Source organism: Oryx dammah, unplaced genomic scaffold, assembly GCF_014754425.2.
Source record: "Oryx dammah isolate SB20612 unplaced genomic scaffold, SCBI_Odam_1.1 HiC_scaffold_16, whole genome shotgun sequence".
Classification (NCBI taxonomy): domain Eukaryota; kingdom Metazoa; phylum Chordata; class Mammalia; order Artiodactyla; family Bovidae; genus Oryx; species Oryx dammah.
This window is the reverse complement of record NW_024070200.1, coordinates 44,581,209-44,594,041: the sequence shown is the minus strand read 5'-3', so window position 1 is coordinate 44,594,041 and position 12,833 is coordinate 44,581,209. Positions and strand designations below refer to the sequence as shown.

At 42.6% G+C, this 12,833-nt stretch overlaps 1 protein-coding gene across 5 annotated transcripts in view; it reads right to left on the bottom strand.

Moving 5' to 3' along the window:
* The window catches only part of SH3GL3 (SH3 domain containing GRB2 like 3, endophilin A3), a 106,576-nt gene that overhangs the window by 55,038 nt on the left and 38,705 nt on the right, over nt 1-12,833 (bottom strand). The window lies entirely within an intron of this gene.

Here is a 12,833-nt window from a genome sequence, read left to right as displayed (position 1 = left end):
AGAGCCTGGTGGGCTGCAGTCCATGGGGTCTCGAAGAGTCGGACACGACTAAAGCAACTTTGCAGCAGCAGCAGCATATGTAAAACACAAGGCAGTTTCTCTAGTAGAAACGTAAATAAGATCTTCTTTGTTGCGGCAAGTGGGATCTTTACTTGTGGCATGTGGGATCTAGTTCCCTGACCAGGGATCGACCCAGGCCCCCTGCATGGGGAGTGTGGAGTCTTAACCACTGGACCACGTTATTTTGAACACACTAAGGTTCATCTGTGTTAAGGAGGAGATGGAGAATGAATGGCGTAACTGATTTAAAACTAGTGGTAACTACTAAAAGCTCAAAACAATTAATATACATATAATACTATGAGTTATAACCATACCAGCACATCAGTGGAAAATCAACGTTTTCCTATCCAAAAGAAAACAAAGATAAAGGATATTCAGGAGAACATAAAAGGTGACAAGTGGAAACTACAAAATTAAGATAGTAATCACAAGTCCAAAAAGGTCAGTAATCATTATCTATGCAACTAAGTTCAACACATGAAAGGATAATTAATAGAGTCGATTTTAAAAATCCAGCTATATAGAGCTTTTAAGAGACATGCCTAAAATGCCATGCACAGGAGAGTGAAAATATTAATAGACAAATTATCTTCTTGTTGTTTAGTTGCTAGGTCATGTCTGACTCTTTGTAGCCCGACAGGCTCCTCTATCCATGGGATTTTCCAGGCAAGAATACTAAAGTGGGTTGCCATTTCCTTCTCCAGGGGGTCTTCCCAACCCAGGGATTGAACCCAGATCTCCTGTATTGCAGGCAGATTCTTTAGCATCTGCAGCCATGAAATTAAAAGACACTTGCTCCTTGGAAGAAAAGCTATGACAAACCTAGAGAGCATATTAAAAAGCAAAGACATCCCTTTGCCAACAAAGGTTCATATAGTCTAAGCTTCGGTTTTTCCAGTAGTCATGTATGAATATGAGAGCTGGACCATAAAGAAGGCTGAGTGCTAGAGAACTGATGCTTTCAAATTGTGGTGCTAGAGAAAACTTGAGAGTCCCTTGAACTGCAAGGAGATCAAACTAGTCAATCCTAAAGGAAATCAACCCTGAATATTCATGGGAAGGACTGATGCTGAAGCTGAAGCTCCAATGCTTTGGCCACCTGATGTGAAGAGCCAGCTCATTGGAAAAGACCCTGATGCTGGGAAAGATTGAGGGCAGGAGGCAAAGGGGAAACAGGGGACGAGATGGTTAAACAGCATCATCAACTCAATGGACGTAAGTCTGAGCAAACTCCTGGAGATAGGGAAGGACAGGGGAGCCTGGCCTGCTGTAGTCCATGGGGTCTCAGAGAGTCAGACACAACTTAGCGACTGAAGAATGAAAACAAAATTAATAAGGAGAGACCTGATCTAACAATAAATGGACCAATTCATGAAAATTCTGGTATAATATAATCTACCTAACAGCATAACTTAGGAAAAAAAAATCAAGCAAAAACTGAGAGAAATAACTGAAATAACAAATCCACAATCATTAAGGAGATTTTAGCACAACTCTCTCAGAAAACTGGCAGATCAAACATGATTAAAAGAAAATAACTTGGAAGGGATACAGATAGTTTTAATGAACAAATTAATATCCTTGATAAAATATGTACAAATATATATGTCCCTCCAACTAATAAACAGATAATATATAGTCTTTGCAAGTACATTAGATAGAACATTAGAAACAGTGATCATTTACTAGGTCACAAATCAGTCAATACCATACAGAACACATTTTTAACCATAATTCAATTAAATTAGAAATCAATCCAATATAAATAAATATGTAGGTATAAAGTTTTAAAACTCAGTCCTAAATAACAATGAGTTTAAAAGGAAGTCCCAAGAGGAGTTATCAAAAAAAAAAATTTAATAATGAAGATACATCAAAACCTGTGAGATGCAGCAAAATCATTGTTTTGAAATCAATGTGTTACTTTAAATTCATTTTAAAAAAATCACCTCCATGTTTCAAACTGATACATGTCATTCAATCTAATTCAACAAACATCTGAAAGTCTACCAACTAGGTCAATATGCTAAACGTACAAAGATCAGTCCATCTAAATACAATTTCAGGTCTTCCCTAACAGCAGCAGCTGGTGGCTCAGTGGTAAAGAATCTGCCTGCCAATGCAGGGGACATGGGTTCAATCCCTGGTCCTGGAAGATCCCATATACCACAGAGCAACTAATCTCATGTATCACAACTACTGAGCCTGTGCTCCAGAGCCCGGGAACCACAACCACTGAGCCCACATGCTGAACTACTGAAGCCTATGCTCCGCAGCAAGAGAAGCCACCACAGTGCGAAGCCCGAGCACTGCAACTGGAGAGGAGCCCCTGCTCGCCGCAGCTAGAGAAAGCCCGTGCAGCGACGAAGACCCAGTGCAGCCAAAAACAGACTTCCTTAAATACATTGCAACCACTTACACTGAGAAGCAGAAGCAAATGGCCGTAACACAATGAGATGCAGAATAGAGAGAAGCACAATTTGTTCTTCAAACCCAGACGGAGGAAAGCAAATTAAATGGATGAGAAGGTGCCAAGAAATTCCCAGAACTGACCAGAAGTGGGACAAGGAGATTCATTAGGAGATAAGGGACACACACACAATAAAGAGGCAGACAGTGGAAGAGTGTCCAAATTTTAATCTAAAACTCTATCTTCCCTCTTCAGCCTTAAACACTAGTAAGCCCTCACCTATCCAGCTTCTCCATCACAAACACTGCATCTGACCTAAGTAACGAATCTAAAATACACATAGCTAAGGAAATATGTCTCCTGTGATCTTCCCCTCGTAAGAAAAAGGGTCATGTTGCCCATTAGACCTGTCCCAGGATGGCCTGTGGCTATAATCAGAGATGACAATCTTCATTCACCATCTACTTCTCGGTGGGCTCCAATTTAATCAATAATGGGAAAATAAAACCGTTTTCAAAGACTACAACAGAGCACTGATGCAAAAGACATTTATTTGGGAGACATGAAGTTTCTGCTTTTCACCTAGATGTGTTGGGGTTTTAGTGGAAAATGTGAACACAGCCTTGGACTTCTGCTTGTGCAAAAAAAAATCTGTTTTCAAAGAACTCTTGGCTTCTCCAACTTCTTCCCTTTTATGAAGCAAGAAATTAGACAGCAAGAAAGCCAGAACCTAGGAGAAAATGTAAAGAAGCAGATTTTATACATCAGGCTTTCAAAATGTGCTTTGGAATGGTGTTTTCCAACACATGTGCCACAAACCACCTGCTGCACAGGATACGAGTAAGAATCGTACAAAAGAGCAGCTCCTTCACCACGTCCTCGGAAACACGGCGATGAATCAAACTAAGCAGACCTCTATGAAAAGAGACTTTTCAGAGACTTTAAAGTGGAAATGGGCATCGTTGATTTCCAAGGGGGTGCATGTAAGATAGAGCATTTTGCACCCATATCTGGTCATGGGAGATGTCTCAGCTGAGTAGTATGTGCTCTGAGAAGCCCTGAACCAAAAATTTCACCTTCTCTACTGGCTCCTTTTTTTTTTCATTCAACCAGTCAGTACTCATGTCCTGCTGTTATCAGCTTGGAAAACAAGGCAATACTCCAGTGTAAATCTAAATCATGAAGGTTATTTATAAGTTGTTAACATTAGGAGACGAGCACAGGGCACTTGTGAGTTCTCTGTGCTAGTTTTGCAACTTTTCTGTAAGTCTAAAAATATTTCAAAATACAAGATGATTTTTAAAAATCTCTGAAGGCAGCAGAGAGCAACCAAGGCAATCAGAGGCCCAAAATCATGAAGAAGGGAAATGCACTGAGAAGAGCAATACATTCACAGCTGCTTTTTCCCTTTGGGGAAATTCTTGCCTTGCCACAATGATATAAAAGCTAAACAGAAAGCCTCAGCCTAGAACCTGCAGCGGCCTTGCTGGGCTGGGAAGACGGAAACTGAAGTGCACTGTAACCTAAGAAATCAGGCTGCTGCTACTGCTGTTAAGTCGCTTCAATTGTGTCCGACTCTGTGTGACCCCATAGACGGCAGCCCACCGGGCTCCCCCATCCCTGGGATTCTTTAGGCAAGAATACTGGAGTGGGTTGCCATTTCCTTCTCCAATGCATGAAAGTGAAAAGTCAAAGTGAAGTCGTTCAGTCATGTCCGACCCTCGACGCCATGGACTACAGCCCACCAGGCTCCTCCGTCCATGGGATTTTCCAGGCAAGAGCACTGGAGTGGGGTGCCATTGCCTTCTCCAGGAAATCAGGCTAGAAGAGGCCAAAATTCCAAGAAAAGAAAAAAGGACATATAAAGAAGTAAACCCAATAGGCTGTGTGCAATTTTCTCTCAAGGCTTTTGACAATTCTTAAGCTATATATGCACAAGGCAAGATGCTTGGCTACCAGCCAAAAGTGGGGGCTAGAAGGCTAAAGATCAAAGTGGAGATTTCTGCATTATCACAGTGATCAAGAGACAAAATTATAGAGTTCAAGATGCCCCAAAACAAGGAACCTCAGTAAACACCCTGGGTTTTTGGTTCAAACCCTGAAGGCCTAAAGGCCTAAGACTAACTGCCTAAGACTAAGATAATAAATACAGTAAAGCTGCAGGGTATAATATCAATATGAAAAAGTCTGTTGCAGACGTAGAGAATGAACTGACCATTGTTGGCAGGAAAGATGGGGGAAAGGGATAGTTTTATTCAATTCACATAAAATTTAAAAACAGAAAAAACTAACCCATAATGAGAGAAATAAATGTAATGCTTATCTTTAATGGGTTATCTTTTCAGGGTTACCAGGGAGCATTTCAAGGCGCCAGTCACGTTCTACGTTGTGAATTGGTTTTGTGGATGTGCTCATGTTGTTCAAATACATCAAGCTACATACGTGCGAGCTGTCACTTCCCTGTCTGTATATTTTATTTCAATTTAAAAAAATGTTTAACTCACTCTCCCATGAGCCCTGCATTCAATGCTTTCAATATTTGCAATTGTCATATTTTCATGATTTATTTATCCACAAGGAAGCTTAATAAACAATACCAGTCCACTTCTTCCTCCCTTGTCTCAATAACAGAAATAAAGTTCATTGTCTGACTATTTATATCTGGAAGGGTCTGCTTCTTAGAACTGCGACTAAACCATACAGAATCGAATCACCTAGATTCAAAAGAACAAAAAGCCTGTAGGCTATTACATGGTATTGCATCCACTGTGCCCTAAATGCTGCTTTCAGTTTAATCGTTACAGCAGCAGGATAAAGAAATTGACAAATGTCAACAAGAGAAAGTAGATAGATAAAAGACCTACAGAAAATGTTGCAGACATTGAATCAAGATGGTGGCTTGAACACACACATCTTCCTCTTCACTGTACCAAATACCTTTAAATAAACTTTATATATATATATACATATATATATATATATAAAGAGAGGCATATGACACATACATAACAGTGCTGAAAACAAAAAGGGTGCTAGCAGCAGATCAGAAATGGTGAGAAATTCCTAGAAGACAGGAAGCAGATGGGATCAGCAAGCTGAGGAAATGGACCAATATAGACACGGCAGAAAACCGCTCCCAAGATAAAAATTAATACAGACAGATTCCAAGTCTGAATAAAATGAGCACAGATAGAAGAGAGTCTCTTTTATCATCCAGAGACTTGATAAAAGAGCCGAATAGAAAGCTACAAGGATCAACAACAACTGTCCAGCCTGTCCCCATTCCCACATCTGCACCTGACGGCAGGATCTGAAGTTACTCCATTTTTGGTTCAAACCCCTAACAGACTGCTGGCTAGAGAAGAACTGGGCAAATTATGGAAGCTCTCTGTGCCTCCAATTCCTTATCTGCAAAATGTAGAGACATAATGGTTGTTACATATATATACATATATATATTCAACATTATATATGTGAATATATATAATATATAGTTGGAACTGGACATGGAACAACAGACTGGTTCCAAATAGGAAAAGGAGTACGTCAAGGCTGTATATTGTCACCCTGCTTATTTAACTTCTATGCAGAGTACATCATGAGAAACGCTGGACTGGAAGAAACACAAGCTGGAGTCAAGATTGCCGGGAGAAATATCAATAACCTCAGATATGCAGATGACACCACCCTTATGGCAGAAAGTGAAGAGGAACTAAAAAGCCTCTTGATGAAAGTGAAAGAGGAGCGTGAAAAAGTTGGCTTAAAGCTCAACATTCAGAAAACGAAGATCATGGCATCCAGTCCCATCACTTCATGGGAAATAGATGGGGAAACAGTGGAAACAGTGTCAGACTTTATTTTGGAGGGCTCCAAAATAACTGCAGATGGTGATTGCAGCCATGAAATTAAAAGATGCTTACTCCTTGGAAGAAAAGTTATGACCAACCTAGATAGCATATTCAAAAGCAGAGACATTACTCTGCTGACTAAGGTCCATCTAGTCAAGGCTATGGTTTTCCCAGTGGTCATGTATGGATGTGAGAGTTGGACTGTGAAGAAGGCCGAGCGCCGAAGAATTGATGCTTTTGCACTGTGGTGTTGGAGAAGACTCTTGAGAGTCCCTTGGACTGCAAGCAGATCCAACCAGTCCATTCTGAAGGAGATCAGCCCTGGGATTTCTTTGGAAGGAATGATGCTAAAGCTGAAACTCCAGTACTTTGGCCACCTCATGAGAAGAGTTGACTCATTGGAAAATACTTTGATGCTGGGAGGGATTGGGGGCAGGAGGAGAAGGGGACGACAGAGGATGAGATGGCTGGATGGCATCACTGACTCGATGGACGTGAGTCTGAGTGAACTCCGGGGATTGGTGATGGACAGGGAGGCCTGGCGTGCTGCGATTCATGGGGTCGCGAAGAGTCGGACACGACTGAGCCACTGAACTGAACTGAACTGATATATATTATAGAATAGATATACATGGGTGCATGGGTGCTAAGTCACTTCAGTTGTGTCTGACTCTGCGACCCTATAGACTGTACCTTCCCAGGCTCCTCTGTCCATGGGATTCTCCAGGCAAGAACACTGGAGTGAGTTGCCACGCCCTCCTCCAGGGGATCCGCCCAACCCAGGAATCAAACCCATGCCTCCTGCGTCCGCTGCACTGGCAGGCAGGCTCTACCACTGTGCCATCAGGGAAGCCACAGCTATAATAACTTGCAGCCAAACTCATTCCTACTTGATAGATCTTAGTACTGATACAGCTTGAATGGTTCTATTCAACATGCTCTCACCAATGACCTTTTAGTTTCTAAACTCCCAAAATAAATTTTCACTCTTCACTAACATGGGCTTTCTGGGTATTCTGACTCTATTGACCAACCTCTTCCTCAGAGTTCCTCTTTTCTTGGCCTGTGGAACCTAAGTCTCTTCTCTTTCATCCCTGGATGCTCCTTTATTACCACTGAGTTTTGTTTTTTTTTTCCCCCTCATCGTACACACACTCCTCCCCTTCCTAATCCCAACTCATCAGCCACTAAGTCCTATCCTACATCCCAAACATCTCTTGATTCCGTTGCCTTCTCTCCACTTCCATGAATACATCCTCCGTTCAGGCCACTACTCTGAGAACCTCCCAGCTGGGTTCTTTCAACCCCTCCTCCACACTGCTGCCAGTCAGCTATCCGAAATGGCAACTGAATGTCATTCCCCACACTGATTCAGTGGCTTCCCGTTGCCTTTATAATAAATCCCACCTCTGCTTCCCTGGTGGCTCAGCGGTAAAAAAAAAAAATCTGCCTGCCAGTGCAGGAGACACAGGTTCAATCCCTGATACAGGAAGATCTCACATGACACGGAGCAACTCAGCCCGTGAATCACAACTACTGAGCCTGAGCTCTAGAGCCTCAGGAGCTGCAGTTACTGAGCCAAAGTGTCAAAGCCTGAGCCCTTGAACCTGAGCTACACAACAGAAGCCACCACAATGAGAAGCCCGCGCACCGCAATAGAGAGCAGACCCTGTTGGCAGCAATTAAAAAAAAAAAAAAAAAAAGCCCATGCAGCAAAGACCCAGCACAGTCAAAAATAAATAAATAAAATTACTTTTTAAAATAAAAATTTTAAAAAGCCCTTCACAATTAAAAAAAAAAAAAAAACCATCTCCTTAACACAGTGGACCACGCCCTCCGTGATCTGACTGCTCCAGTCACTTTCCTGCTATTCTTGATCAAAACTGCACACTCCTTCCTTTCTAATCCTGAGTCCCTTGGAGTATCCTGCCCTTTCCAGCCTTTGTACATGCTATTCCCAATGCCTCGGAAGGCTTTTCCCATTTAGCTAACCCGTAACGAGGCTTCAAGGCTCAGCTCAAATGTCACAAGGATGACCTAGCTGGTGCAGCTCCTGTGGTCCCCTTCACACGGTAAGTGTTAACACAGCACTTATGCCTCTGCACTGTCAGCCAGCCGCGTGCAGTGGCCTGTGAGATCCCTGAGAGCAGGATCTTGTCTGTCCTCCTCATGACAGCATCCGTAACACTAGAAGAGTACATGCCAAACAGTAGGCCTCCTGGCCAATAACTGCTCCCCCTCCCACTCCCCGTCAATGCACCGAAGGACATGGAGGCAATCCATGGAAACGTTAAGAACATTGTTTGAAATTCTATTAGTGACTCTCTGCTCTGCTCAGTTGCTCAGTTGTGTCTGATTCTTTGCGACCCCATAGACTGTAGCCCGCCAGGCTCCTCTTTCCATGGGATTTCCCAGGCAAGAATAATGGAGTGGGTTGCCATTTCCTCCTCCAGAGGATCTTCCCGACCCAGGGATTGAACTCTCGTGTCTCTTATATCTCTTGCATTGGCAGGTGGGTTCTTTACCACTAGTACCACACGGGAAGCCCTTTCTATTAATGACACTTTTCTCCAGTAAAAGTCCAGAAAAATTTGATCCTGAATGATAGCAAGGAAATAACTATACTATGTCTAACCATGTGGTCGCCAATGAAGATAAGAAGATTCCAGTCAGTGAAATTAAGAAGGTTAAAAAAATTCTCATCATACAGTTGCTACATGGCAATAACAGAAAAGAAAAGCATGATGATTAATTGAAGGAAAGCAAACCTGTTGCTTTAGTAACTTCAAGATAAGAAAGAAACTAGTAACTTCTGATTTTGTCTGGGTCACTTTACAAGAGCTATGTGGAATGAAATCTCAGAAACTTAGAAAAAAAAATTCCTCCCACAGAGTTACAAGTGAAAGGCATGAACCTTATATGACTTCTCTTTGGAAATCGGAAGACAGATTGTTCATGAGAAAACAACAAAGAATATAGTATCTAGATTTCTTTTTAAGCCAATAGAGCAGCAACTTGTAAGTATTGAAGCTTTCAGAAGAAAATGCTGATTCACCAACACCATCTTGCAAAAAAAAAAATCTCCAGAACCACAAAGGTTTAGGCTCAGATCTCCCTAACTCTGCACACACTCCGCTGACACTTCCTCTCATGCTGACCTCACTCACTCCCCAATACCCCAAGAGGAGCCAGACTAGAGAATTCCCTGGTAGTCCAATGGTTAGGACTCAGTGATTTCACTGTCAAGGGCCCAGGGTTCAATCCCTGGTCAGGGAACTAAGAACATACAGTCTTGCAGTTCAGCAGGGGAAAAAAAAAAAGCCAGACTTATTTGAAAATTCAAAACAGGTGGAGAAGAAATCGCCTTACATAGTTTAATCCCTTTCTACGGCCTCTGTCATATCCTCTGGCCCTAGCTGTTGGGTTAAATTTAACGTTCTGTACACCAAATATGACCTTCTCCATTCACTAGAAGGTTTTGGTGACCACTGGGATAGTTGATGTTTTTGCCAACACATGGGCTTCAGGGAGGAGAATCCTCACTAATTTCACATTCAGTTGGTATCGGAGATGTGATACCACTGAGAGATACAAAAGATAACAGCAAAATCAAAATGAAACAAAATAACCCCACAAGTACTTGAGGCCACACCAGACGCTTAAGTTAAACTTGGGTCTGTATCTGGAGCTGAGGGCCAGATGTCACGAAAGCTCCCCAAGCTTGGCCCCAGGGAGCAAAGCAACTACTGACATGAACTCCTCCTGCAAATCCTGTGTGTGTGCTCCGTCATGTCCGAGTCTTTGGGACCCCGTGGACTGCAGCCCACAGGGCTCCTCTGTCCATGGGATTCTCCAGGAAAGAGTACTGGAGTGGGGTGCCATTTCCTCCTCCAGGGGATCTTCCAGACTCAGGGACTGAACCCACATCTCCCATGTCTCATGCACTGCAGGCAGATTCTTTACCACTGAGCCACCTGGGAAGCCCACAAGATGACCTCAAACACAGTTGAAAACCTGAGGTAAGAAAGCCTCAGTGCTGCTTGGAATGGCTTGGGTGCACCACCCATGTCCCCTTCAACATGGCGGCCTCAGGTAAGAAAAGCCAGTCTCGGCAGGTTCCTGGGAGATGCCATTCTGGCCCTCCTCTGTCTCTTCTCCAAAGAGCCTCCATTCTCCTCCAGGGCACCCACGGCGTGCTTCCTCCATAAACCCTCCCACACAGCCCTGCCCTTTCAAACTCTTCTGAGGACATTTTTTAAGTACTCGCTTGTTTCCACAGGGTCAATTGAGCTCAAGGCTAAAGGACTCAAATCAAGTGAGACGTCACTGATATTGCAGCCATGAAACTGTAACAGTACAATGTACAGTTGGTCTATTTTGAGTTGCTGATAAGGGGGAAAGAAGACGTAAAAAGGAATGTTACATTCTTTTCCTTCCCATGAAAGCTTTCATGACCTTGCTCTACACTTTACAATACTTCCTTTCTGGCGTGTGTCCCTGAAAAAATGTGTAAATCTGTTTTTTCACAATTCAAAACATGTTTTTAACTCACTTTAGCAGCTTGTTTACTTAAAGGCATCATCAAAGAACCCTTTAGTAAAATAAAACGATGCTAATGATGTAAAGATCACACTTATATCTATTGGTCATATAAATTCAGATTTGGCTACATCTATTCTCAAAATGTGCACCATCTCTATGGTTTGTGGAGGGGGGGAAGATAACTATTTGAGCTTTAAAAAAATTTTTTTTCTTTTTTTATCTTTTGTTTATTTTTTAAATTGAGATATAGTTGATTTAAATTCCAGGTGGCTCAGCAGGTAAAGAATCTGCCTGCAATGCAGGAGACACAGGAGAAATAAGTTTGACCCCTGGGGTGGGAAGATTCCCCTAGAGGAGGGCATGGTAACCCACTCTAGTATTCTTGCCCAGAGATTTCCATGGACAGAGGAGCCTGGGGGAGGCTACAGTCCAGAGATTCACAAAGAGTCGAACATGACTGAGAGACTCACACAGCCTTGATTTAACAACAACTAGAGTCGGACACGACTGAGCAACTTCACTTTCACTTTTCACTTTCATGCATTGGAGAAGGAAACGGCAACCCACTCCAGTGTTCTTGCCTGGAGAATCCCAGGGATGGGGGAGCCTGGTGGGCTGCCGTCCATGGGGTTGCACAGAGTTGGACACGACTGAAGCAACTTAACAGCAGCAGCAGCAGCAGTACAAATTTTTGTGCACGACACAGTAATTCAAAAATTTTATAAGATTTATACTCCACTTAATGTTATTGTAAAATAAGTAGCTATATTCCCTGTACTGTACAATATACCTTTGAAGCTTATTTATTTTATCCAGAGTAGTAATATTTTTTTCAGTTCTACTTGCTCTTACCCATATAGGCTTTTTCCTACAGTCACACAGGAGGTTTCACACTGGACACTTTAACCAGGAAAAGACCTTTCTGTGATCTCAATGCAGATTTCAGAGCCTGCATGCATTTTGCCTCTTCTTTGCCAAACTGAAACTGTTGACTCAGAAAATTTAGTAATTTTGCTTTTTAAAAAGCAGCTATAACGACAAAGCAAAAAAGAAAGTCAATGGATCAAACTCAATTCCAGAGCCAATTTAAGGCAGCAACATTACTGTGACCACAAAGCGTATGCAATTCCCAAGACAGGTACCAGAAACTTGCAGAAATGGGGACAGAAAAGGCCAGTCCGGCAGCAAAGGGGCAGGAGTGTGGACTGTCTGCCCACATCATGTTTGTACAAGACGTCATTAGAGGAGACTATCTGCAAAAATCAACACTTTGGGATCAGCGTTTCCAACTGACATCACGGTTGTTGAAGGTATCTTCTATTACAGCGCAAATAAGTAACACCCAGGATGAAAGGTTCAAGCAAATAATCAGGTCAAAAGAGCTTTCTGAGACTCCCCTGGCAGTCTAGTGGTTAAGACTCCACCTTCCGATGCAGGCGATGGGGGTTCCAATCCCTGGTCAGGGAGCTAAGAGCCTACACACATCACAGCCCCAAAACCAAAACAGAAGCAATATTGTTTTTTAAAACAGAAGCAATATTGTAACAAATTCAATAAAGACTTAAAAATTGGTCCACATTAAAAAAAAAGAAGAAGAAGAGTTTTCTATCAAGATGGTCTCTCTCTCATCTCCACAGACTCCTCTCACTTTGAAAATGCTGAGGGTCCTAAAAGGTCTGGTTTCAACTCTCCCCTCAACTCTTGCATTCTCTCCTGGGAAATTACATACACTCTCAAAATCTTCACTTACCATCAAGCAACCAAATTATTATCTTGAGCCCCAAATCACTCCTCTGAGATCCAGATTCACATATCCAGCCACCTCCTTAACGTCTCCATTCAAGTCACACCCCACAATGAGCTCATCATTTCCCTCCTCCCTTGCCTACTTGCCCAGACAGCACCAACTTCCCAGGCGATAAGAGAGGAGACCACGTCAAAAGCTCTGATGTTGCGACTTTCGGCTCTGA